Source organism: Macrobrachium rosenbergii, chromosome 3 (assembly GCF_040412425.1).
Source record: "Macrobrachium rosenbergii isolate ZJJX-2024 chromosome 3, ASM4041242v1, whole genome shotgun sequence".
Taxonomy (NCBI): domain Eukaryota; kingdom Metazoa; phylum Arthropoda; class Malacostraca; order Decapoda; family Palaemonidae; genus Macrobrachium; species Macrobrachium rosenbergii.
Window position 1 is genome coordinate 63,655,066 of NC_089743.1, and position 12,048 is coordinate 63,667,113.

At 37.2% G+C, this 12,048-nt stretch overlaps 1 long non-coding RNA gene across 2 annotated transcripts in view; it reads right to left on the minus strand.

Moving 5' to 3' along the window:
• LOC136856531 (uncharacterized) overlaps positions 1-12,048 on the minus strand; it is a 616,643-nt gene that overhangs the window by 319,945 nt on the left and 284,650 nt on the right. For both annotated transcript variants that reach the window (XR_010858386.1, XR_010858387.1), the window contains one exon: positions 1,733-1,780. This is a non-coding gene — a long non-coding RNA (uncharacterized lncRNA). The remainder of the gene's footprint in view (positions 1-1,732; positions 1,781-12,048) is intronic.

The following is a 12,048-nucleotide window of genomic DNA, read 5'->3' on the forward strand; positions in this document are numbered from 1 at the left end:
GGAAGTACAATAAAAGGAATGAAAGGGATTGCAGCTAGGGATCGAAGGCAGGCTGCAAAGAACCTTAAGGAATGCCTACAGTGCACCGCATGAGCTGCACTGACGACACTATCCAGCTAGTGGGGAAAGGGCACGAACACGTGATGCATGCATAAGCAAATCTCAACTGCACGAGACGAAAGGTCAACAGTCAACCAACCAGCTACACGGCTGAGAGCAAAATGGACGAGCTACCCCTATCTCAGGTCAAAGGCTAACATGCCCAAGAGGCATTTGTTTTTGACCGTCTGCAACGCTTTACGGCGATGAGTACTCCATCTGTGAATCGACTAGGGTCAAAACTGGTTCAAATTACAAGTTTTGGAGTTTAGAGAAACAAACTGGATCAAAAGACACGTTCTGAAAGAACAGAAACACAAACTAGGGTCAGACTACGTCATATGACACCTTTTTAAAGTAGAAAAATATAAACTTGGAGTCAAAAGTCAAATTACACGTTTTGGAGATAAATCAACAGGACCTGGGGTCAAAACGAGGTCAAGTAGAGACACTGGGGTTAAAACTTAGTCATAATGGGATTTCTAGCACCAAAAGATAAAATGTAGGATAAGGAGTCTTGACTGGTGTTACGTGCTTGCCTGACAGAAGGGAGGAAGATTTGTTATTTCCCCTAAAGAATTAAATTTCAATAAATGAGCGAAAACAAGTTTCCAAAAAGAAATGAGTCAAGTTTAAAAAAAGAGAAGTCGCTCTTTTAAAGAATGAACAAAAACACCTTTTATTTCAGCGCGGGTTCAATACCATTAGAAGAAAAAAAAAATTCAAGAATAATCAAAATTGTACCCCAAGGTAAGAATGCCTAAGTCTGTCTAAAATAGAATTCGCTGTCTTGTAAATTACTGAATACGAGAGGAGGAAAATTCTGAAATTGCTATTAACATACGCAATACAAAAGTCAAACAACCCAAATTTGCATTATATATTCGACGTAAAAGACTACTGTTTCTTATCAAAATATGCCACAGAGGCACACCTGCCATGCTATTATATTTTGTGGCGTCTAGTTGAAAAGGCGTGATTTTCCTTCACAAGGAAATATAAGGAGACTTAATTTATTGCTTTCTTAATGTAGAAAGGGGACTTATCTATATTACTTTACTAATGTTTAACATTTTTTCCCGAATATGAGTAAATACATGAGAAAACGAGTTTCTCTTCAGTATAAGATGGATTTGGGTGACAGAATTATGGCCATGGACTCGTACATGAGTAACTGAGTTTCTCCTATATATATATATATATATATATATATATATATATATATATATATATATATATGTGTGTGTGTGTGTGTGTGTGTGTGTGTGTATATATATACACATACATATATTACATATATGCATGTGTGTATGTATATATATATATATATATATATATATATATATATATATATATATATATATATATATATATATATATATATATATATATATATATATATATATATATATATATATATATATATATATATATATATATATATATATATATATATATATGTATAATATCAGTACATAACACCCTGTCTCCGTAAACACGTAGGCATTCACACAATGCCTTCCTAACAATGCAAAATATCGAAAGTGAAAAACTACCAGAACATAAAGTATCTTTCTCATTAGTAAACATTTAAGGATTTCCTTCTTCCAGAAACGATAATATAACACATTACCTCCGGCTGAACATATTTGCAGATCCCTTCGTTCATAAGGCACCAATCCTGGAAAAAAAGGAAAAAGCTGATTAATAGCCAAGCTCATCTCTAACATATCTAAATTTGTGTGTTATACGTTTCCCTACAAACCCATTAAATGGGGGTTTTCTTTAATATGCTTATTTCATTTACAGGTTACATACCGCAAATTAAGTATTATTTCTTCCAAGGAAATAAATTCTCTCCCTACTATATATTTTTATTTTTATGAATTTTAGATTGTCAAGTCAAGACTGGGACACCTGAGATTAAGATAATGAAAAAAAAAAGGAGTTGGAGTTTTTGGACAGTAATGTACAGAGATCCACAAATTATACGAGAAACCCTGCAGTTACTCTAAGAGGTGAAAGTTAGAGAGGTTGGACAGCAAAATTGAAGAAAGGAAGCGGGATTTTAGGTAAAGTAAAATGCTAAAAGAGTGGGTGCAGCTAGGAACCGAAGGGAAGCTGCAACACCCTTTAGTAAAGATGGCATTTTCTCCCTTACGTGGGCGTACTATATACTACAAAATATATATATCAAAAACCCTATTACAAACCCTCCAAACTTCACTGATCACGTTCTTAGCAGTTACTGAAATATTTTATGACAATCCAGTAAGTAATCTAATACTAAGGTTATTACACTGCATTTCATTTAGGCCAAAAATTACATCTTGTCCTCCAGTAAACTTGCACTTATACATATAAAATCATTTGATTCAACAAATAATATACTTTTACTGTTAACATATATGCAGCGGACAATTCAATGGGTTACTAACTCCAATAAAAAATTATATTTTACCTATAACCCTCTTCAAGGTTATTTACATACCTTAAAAGCAGATCTCAGTGAACTTTCCTTATGAAGCAAGAATGACTGTATTATGCTTTAAGGGTGAAAGAATATTTGTTCTAGCAATGCTGACTAATTCTCTTTACAGAGACCACATTCTTGGTATTTTTATAAAACCACCGAAGGCACCAGAATAACATTTAAATTCCAAAGAGGTATAGTTTTTAATTTTATGCATATTAAGTTATGAGTAAGGAATGACTCTGTTGGGTCAGATTTTCATAATTGTTTGAAGACGTCTGATAATATCACAAGGTGAGTTGTCATGGTAAGTAAAGGACCTGTTTTAAAGGCCAATTCATTGTATTCTTAGGAACTATTCCAAACCGACAGACGGCCCCCTTCCCCACCATCCCACCAAGCCGGGAAAATGGTGGGGGGAGGGGGTGATCGACGGTGTGTCTGCCACGCTTACCTTGTCATGGCATGTCACCTACATGGGTACACGGTTGCAGTCTGTTTGTGCAAATCTTCCACCCTGGCCAGACCTTTTGAACTACAAACAAAAGACCTCGCATTTCATATGCATACTTCACTAATGAAGTTTTCCCTTACATCTGTCCGTGCGTCCTTCAGGGTGTCTGTCACACTTACCTGATCACCGCAGAACATCGTATGCTGTCCAAGGGACTCAGCATAACACTGAACGAAAACGATAATGAAAATATTAAGTTTTGTTGTATCACGCACATCTGTATTTAGAAGAAAAAATCAATGCTATTCAAGAGAAAAGTCATGTTACTGGAAAAGGGAGAAATAAAAAAACAAGAAGATACGCGCACTTGGGAAAACTGTTAAAAGATGAACAGTGTCAAATCATTTTACAGTGTATTCTTAAATTACAAGTTTACATAATAATGTCCATATTCTCCTTCCAGAGTCAGTACCTCCGTTTTATAAAAACGATCGAACATGCAAGCAGAGCATTGTTCTTCAAGACTTAATTCAAAATACACATCTTTCTAAATACAAAATAAATTACAAAGTTACCAATAACGTACAGGGCATCAATCAACCTACATCGAACTAGGATTGTTAATGCACCGCCATAAAAAATAGACGACAGCAACTCGAATTACTCTTTTAAAACGAACAGAATAGAATACAGAATTTAGGCCAAAGTCCAAGCGCTGGGGGCTATGAGGTCATTCAGCGCTGAAACGGAAATTGACAGTAAAAAGGAATTAAAGGTGTAATAGGAGGAAAACCCCGCAGTTGCATCATGAATCAACTGTTAGGAGAGGGTGGGGTGGAAAGAGAATATGAACAGAGGTACAGTAAAAGGAATGAAAAGGGGTTGCAGCTAGGGGCAGAAGGGACGCTGCAAAGAACCTTAAGCAAAGCCTACAGTGCACCGCATGAGGTGCACTACCGGCACTACCCCCTACGGGACTTAAAACGAGCAGGAAAAAAACATGAAATAGTGGGCGGGTATGGGCGGGGAGGTCAGAAAGGCCTAATAACTTCCCCTTCAGCTTTGAATATCATATTTCCTCCGTCATCCAACTCAAAAATGAGATAACTAGCGCACTCTTCGTTAACAAATTTAGCATAACAAGAGTTAAAGAGAAGGTCGGGTGAGGGAGAAATCTTATTAAAGATTAGACTCCGGGACTGTGGGTGGCTGTGGGAGGTGGGTGGTGGGTTGTGGGAAGGGGAAGGTGAAGGTGAAGGTGGGGGGTTGGGGAAAAAGGGGTTGAGGGGAGGGGGTTGGAACCGAAGAAGAGAACACTTGCATCTACCGGAAACTTTCTTAATTGTCATAATGAGTAAATTTTCCCCGAGAAGAACTTCGAAAACTGGAGCCTTTTTTTTTTCTCTCTCTCTCAGAGAAATTACTTTCGCCCTTGGTCTGGAGGCGTTCGGAAATTGTTCTAAATAGAGGCAGCCATTATAGACAAATTCAGGCGACACTTTTTTTCTAAAATGTTCTTGAAAATAATTATGGCTTGAGTATATTTGGGATACCTTCACTCTAACTATACTCTGATGACAATCACGTGTCTGTATAGACAACAGCAATTCTAATTGAATATTGCACAGACTAATGTTTGCTGATAAGAAACAAAAATTTACGTGACCAAGTCTACGTGATTAAGAAAACCATACCCGACAGTTTACATCGAAAGTTACAACAGTTAAAGATATAACCCACACACAAATACTTGATATGACCCACATACAAATACTTAATGACATAACCCTCATACAAATATTTACTGATATGACCCACACACACATACTTAATGATATAACCCACACACAAATACTTAATGATATAACCCACACGCGAATACCTAATGATGTAACCCACACACAAATACTTAATGTTATGACCCACACACAAACACTTAATGATATGACCTACACACAAATACTTAATGATATGACCCACACACAAAAACTTACTGATATAACCCATACGCAAATACTTAATGATATAACCCACAAACAAATACTTAATATGACCCAAACACAAATACTTAATGATATGACCCACACACAAATACTTAATGACATGACCCACAAACAAACACTTAATATGACCCACACACAATTACTTAATGATATAACCCACACACAAATACTTAATGATACGAACCACATACAAATACTTAATATGACCCACACACAAATACTTAATGATATAACCCACACGCAAATACTTAATGATATGACCCACATACAAATACTTTATAGAACCCACACACAAATACTTAATGATATAACCCACACACAAATACTTGAGAGTATTCTCATTCAAAAGGTAAGTTCGTGGTTTCCCATAAACGAAAATTAAGGCAGTGGATATGTCTACGGTTATTTGCCATACAGTTCCTGTACGGATGCACAGTTGTTTCATTTACTGTATTTTAAAAATATAAGGACATTAAAAGTAATCATGCAGAGAGAGATATTAACTCAATGCTTTGTTCATGTATTTTTTTCGTTGCCATCGTAACCACGTCTACAGTATGTGCAATTATGATGTTATGGCCTGTAACATTAAATTACAAATACAATGTGAGTATTTCTTGAATATTTTTTGCTTTTTTATTTATCTTGTATTATGCGATAATTTTTAGGCATTAATTTAAATTGTAAAGTATTAATACAGCTCTTCCTTATTTTAAGTGAGTGTAATATGTGTTCTAATCTTGCTTCGAAATATTTATTTTGCATTTCACTTCGCATTTTGCTTTACGTCACTCTTTAAGGGTTTCCTCTGTACCGTTTAATATATCGTGGATATGTCTTCATTTTATATTTAGCCAGGTGGTGAAAACAGGATTTTCTAAACGTTTCTTATGCCACCCTAAAAAATCTACACGCAAGTTGATGAAGTTTCTGCTTTCAATCACATGTTTGTTAATTGTACAAAAATGAGAATACGTTTTTTTTCGGTTAAACGTCTTTCTGTTTAATAATAATCAAAACATTTTTAATATTTACTTATAAAGGATATTATTAATTGATAGACACTTTTAGGAGAAACGCCAATCGTGGCTTTTTACGGTAAACCATCCTTCATCTTTCTTTATAAGAAACAACAACACTTATCTATACAAACATGAAAATAAACACATACAACACAATATATATATATATATATATATATATAGCATAAGGAATGGACGTACCACAACAACACGTCCACGGTCAAACACAGTCACCACCAAGTAGTAGCACATTCCCTTCTTGCCTCATTACGGAGTCTTGCCACATCTGGAAGATATGAGATCAGCGCACCTCCAGCATTCAGGTCCTAAAAACGTATAACAAATGAACACGAATAAATTAACCTAATCATCACATAATAAATTAACAAGGCATCCCTCTTAACACGTCGCGTGGCGCAAAGTCTGGCTTAAGACAAAGCCCGGGTTGCAATTACCTCCCAATGAGGATTAGACTCGAATGCAGCCGGAATTTCGCAAACGACATAATATGCAAGTAGCATTTTGCATTAATTGGGAGACGGAGCCCATCCGGTAACACGCGTTCCAGACTCGACGCATGCAGAGCTGCTAGTCGTTGTCAACTTTTGCAAGTCGTTGGAATCAAAGTAATCTATTGTTTTTTAAAGGCACTCCACCTCCATTGAAGGATTATCAGTGTTGACTGAAACTCCGAAGTTCTGGCTAATAAAAATATGAAGTTTCTCTCTCTCCCTCTCTCTCGCTATCCCCCAGGTACAACACCACCCCAGGTTCATTTCGTGGTTCGGATTCCACAATAAGCTGTAGGTCCCGTTGCTAATTACTAATTGGTTCTTAGCCACGTAAAATAAGTCTAATCCTTCGGGCCAGCCCTAGGAGAGCTGTCAATCAGCTCAGTGGTCTGGTAAAACTAAGGTATACTTTTTCATTCCCCAAGCCGGGAATCTCCTTTGGTTGCTCAGATTCCAGTGGTCAAAACGAGCTGTCTTGTATGCTTCAACCCCTTTATTACACTTACGACCCGCCCTTCTTTAGACAAGGGCCCCTTCTAGTGTAACCTAGCTTAATCTAACCTAAGCCGCCAATTAACAAAGTCGCGCAAGGAAGGAACGGTAAGCTGGCATTATTGGTCGCCTGTTGTGGGTCGCAATCAGCGGTGAAAGGATGGAAACAGTATCAAATGGAGATTCACGGGAGGGGTAAAAATTTCCTCTTAGAGATATTTTCGTTTTTAATTTTAAATGAGTGCATACATCTTGACGGAGCAATGAGTATCTCTCTCTCTCTCTCTCTCTCTCTCTCTCTCTCTCTCTCTCTCTCTCTCTCTCTCTCTCTCTCTCTCTCTCTCTCTCTCTCTCTCTCTCTCTCTCTCTCTCTCTCTCTCTCTCTCTCTCTCAGAGCAACTATTTCATATGCCAAAAATAAGAATATTAAAATTCCGCCCTTAAATGGTCTAATTTATGAACTCAATTTAGTCCCTTAGATAGCATATGTTAAATACATTTATATGTAATCACAAAGACTGAAGATATTCTGCTTTACGGACAAAATATAATTAATCTATCGGAATTGATTCCTCATCAGCCCATGTACAGTTAACTTTCTTACATTCTTCCTTACGTTTCATTCATTCATGAAGGTATACACATGCCCCATAACGGTCACTTCATGCAATATTTCATATCTGCAATTTCCTTTGTCAAGTGACCGACAATAAAGCATTTTCTAAAAACAATGGTAAACAGAATTACGGAATGAATCAACTGAACCGAAAATCAGAGTTGAAAAATCATGCTGATAACAAGGCAAAATGCTAACAGTTCTCCATTAACAAAAGTGGAATGTACGATAGAAATAAAATCCCTTACCAACTTTCACGTGCTTTAATTCTTTAATCGGCTGTGGATATCGCGACGCTTACTAGTAACACGGCAGGCAGCCAGTCCTCAGTGCGCGGGTCAGTCATTGCCGTACTATAAAATAAATGTCTCTCACCCAATTTGAATGCAGCAATTTCATAACTGACACATCCTTTTAACTTAGGAGATGACTTGCTATTCCCGCTTTCGAAGCAAGTATCACAGAATGAATTTCAAGACAGGTCTAGAAACTACAAGATATGACCACTGAATCACGCTCTATTGAATTACAAACCTCACCGCCAAAGAACTCTGCAAAGGCCACAATGACAAGTCTGAATGGTTCTTCATCAGAGGCACTGCCTTCTTTCAAGGAAATTAGCAATGTCGAATTCCAATGAACCTTACGACTGTATTGAATAAAGGTTACAAATGAACCCTATATACAGTATATATATATATATATATATATATATATATATATATATATATATATATATATATATATATATATAGAGTACGCATGTACAATCGTGTACCCATACCGTCAAAAATGAATTCAATATACAAGGATGTCAAGACTCAAATTCCCGTCCCTAGGGACGTTACATACTATCCCAAAGCTCAGACAAAGGTACCTCCTTTCTGCAAATCTAAATCTGGGCCAGTCGTGAGAGAGTCTGCCTACATACGTGCGCTCCTTCTTTCATATTCAGAAGTCGATAGGAAAGGCTACAACTTCAGGAATTGGTTTTGGTTAATTCATCTAATAAGAGGATATTTAATAATCTCATTATTTTCGGTGAGTAAAGTGACAAGTGCGTACACATTTTTCATTACAGCTTCCAAGTAAAAAAGTAGCTGTATTGACACAGTTTTGGATTCACTCAATCGGTGATTAAGATACACCAATTTTGCGACGGAGTAGCCCATATATGAAAACTAAAAACTGAAAGTAGGAAGTGACAAAATTGCCCCAGTCAAATCGCTACAGAAGCCTCACGTGGTGCACTGTAGGCATGACTAAATGGCGTTTGCCTTCGACCTCCAGCTGTTCCCACATTTTAGCCTTTTACTTCACCTCCATTTCTGCTTCCTTTCTTTAATCTTGCTGTCCATCACCTCTAACTATTACTGTGGGGTTTTTTCCTCGTTCCACCTTTAGATCTTTGTGCTTCATCTCCTTTATTTTCTAGATCACTTTATCCTGCTGTCCAACCACTCAAACTCCCTCTGTTCACTGTGCTAAGGCCGAGTGGTCGCAATTGCCCCAGTGATTGGCTTCACAACCTTTAATTCACAAATCAATCAATCAATCATCGCCAGAGAAGAATAGAATACCAAATATAATAACTCAACTTAAAATGTACGAATTCTTGCTAAAGGCTACATTCACTCTCTGATCCCGAGGTTCCATAAACCCCATGGAATCATCGCATCCCGAACCCCCTCACGAAAGGCCCCTTCACTTTCAACCTCACCTACCCAACCCCACCCCAACCCCCGGGGGAGGGGCAGGGGAAAAAGGAAAAGGAAAGGACGGCAAACAGACAGGTCAGTTAAAAGCTTTTTTGTGGATGTGGCAAATGGCTTGCACAACGAAAATGGAGCTCAGTGGATCCCTCCCCACCTTTTTTTTTAGTATATTTCTAAATGCAGCGCCTGAAATGTTGTGGTCTTCAAATTTTTCCGGTGTTATACGTTAACAATTCAATCGAGGAGAAAAATGTATTTTTCGAACGGAACACTTACATTTTTCCTGTTAATTAATGTGCGGGGAAATTCGTTAACCCGCTACTAATGGAGCCTCTCGCCGCCGCCGCCGCTTCGTGGTTTGTGTGTACATATCCATGTGAATATTACCTAAGGTGATATTGCTCCCCTGACGTCACCACCCCCACCCTCTCTCTCTGACCCCCTTAACCCCTAACCCTCCTACCCCGTCCCCCCACAATCTGTACCACATTTCACTTCATAGAAAATACATGAAACAAAATGGCATTACTATTTTACATAACGAATAACTTTCTAACTCAGATAGATATTCCGTTCCACGTGTGAATTTTGCAGAAGTTCAAATGGCGAAAGAGCTTTAATTTTGTTCTTGACAAGATTTCAGCCATTCGAGACGTATACTAAGCATATATATATATATATATATATATATATATATATATATATATATATATATATATATATATATATATATATATATATATATACAAATTGCCATATCCACATTATCACACCATGCTCCGCAGGAAGAGGCGGGGGCAATTTCAGCGCGTCACATAAAATTTCATTACAAAACCTGCTGCTTATGGCACCTGAACAAATTTAATGGCACTGCCGTGCCATCAGAACACCAAAATCCTCATTATCAAAATTTCCAATAAGACCACTCTTGATCAACCAGAGTATTACAGTATAATGTTTTTCAGTAAAGCGGCAGACTAAGCTGAATTTATTTGATCTGTTTACTAGTTCACCTTAAACAGTGTATTTTCATCAAACTCTCTCATTCATTCCTTATTTAAGATTCCCCTACATCCTATAATCTTCGAAGGAAAAGTGAGTTGTCCCTCCAGCACGCTTTGGAGCAAATTAATTTTTAATAAGTTGCAGGACTACTTTTACGAAAGACATGGCTTGCACCAGCGATTTCGCGCAGAAAATTCTACCAAAACCAACTCATGAACCTGACATGCATACTATTTAGCCGAACGTAACAGTATTTACATAGTTTATTATGGTGTTACATAAAATACCAGCACCAAAGCTAAAGATTATGGTTTCTAAAGGCGGGCCTTTTATAAAATTAGATTTTTTTAGTTCTTCCATTGAAAACAAATAAAATCCACAGCTTTCCCTATCCAACAAATAACCCTGAAAAATACTTGGACACACAAGTATACAAACTGTAAAATTTTAAAAATGATTTAAAAATCTATACTCTCGGCAAAAAATGGTAACTTTCTACCACAAGCATTCCCTAGACTACATATTTTAGTGTCAACAACAACTAAGAGTGCATACTACACGCAAGTTTTTATTTCTGTGGTCAAGTTGCACAACAAACGGATATGAGTACCAAATGGATAAAAAACAAAACATTTTGATGGCTCTATCATTTAAAAGGCAAACTTACCTCATGCTTTTAGTCTGTGTGGAGAGAGACATAACAGGACGACCAAGATAAGAAAAATGAGAATAATCCAGATGGAAACAAAAAGAGACAGTGCCTGGAAGAAAGCAGCATTATACCAAATTACAAATGTAAGCTTAACTTGAGACAAAAGCTTTGAGTCAGTTCAGAGGAAGGTTGTTTAGTTAGTTATAAGGCGGAACGAGAACCAACAGCCATTCGTGATTTCAAAATTATTAGCAGATGTCCAAAGTGACTTCTGATGCAGGGTTTAAAACGGTTCCTTAAATCTAAGTTTTGGTCATCGCCTCCATAAATATACCGTATATACATATACATATACATATACATATATATATATATATATATATATACAAATATATATATACATATACATCCATACATACATATAAATATACAAACAAATATAAATATATATACTGTAATGTATGTATGCATATATATGCATATATATGTATATAAAGATATATTATATACATATATGATTGTATGTATGTATATATAATTATTTTATCCTGCCATTACCATGGAACCAAAACCCCAAACACCGATATTCCTACACCCTCAAAAATTTGATTTTCATTCATTTGCCCAACGACAGACTCCCTTAACCCCTCCTATACGTTCAAAGAGAAATGTCTACTTCCTGGCCAGTACCCTTATGCCCAATAGCATTACCCAATTTCCCTCAACGCAGATGCTACTGAAGTCTGGGGAAAATCGCATCAATGTCGGATGCTGGGGAGAGGGGGGAAAGGGGGGGGTTGTGAGAGGAGGAGATGGGTGGAGAGAGATGGAAGTGATGCACGAGACAGCTTTGTGGGTTTAGTGCAAAGTTGGGTTGCGTTCATCCTGGCAGCATTGTGCAAATGCTCCTGCTGCCGGTACCGGCAACCAAAGCTTCTGACGGCAGTGACCTGATTAAATGCAGCCCAGACAGGAGGTACATGAAAGTTTCCTACTTCTTTGACA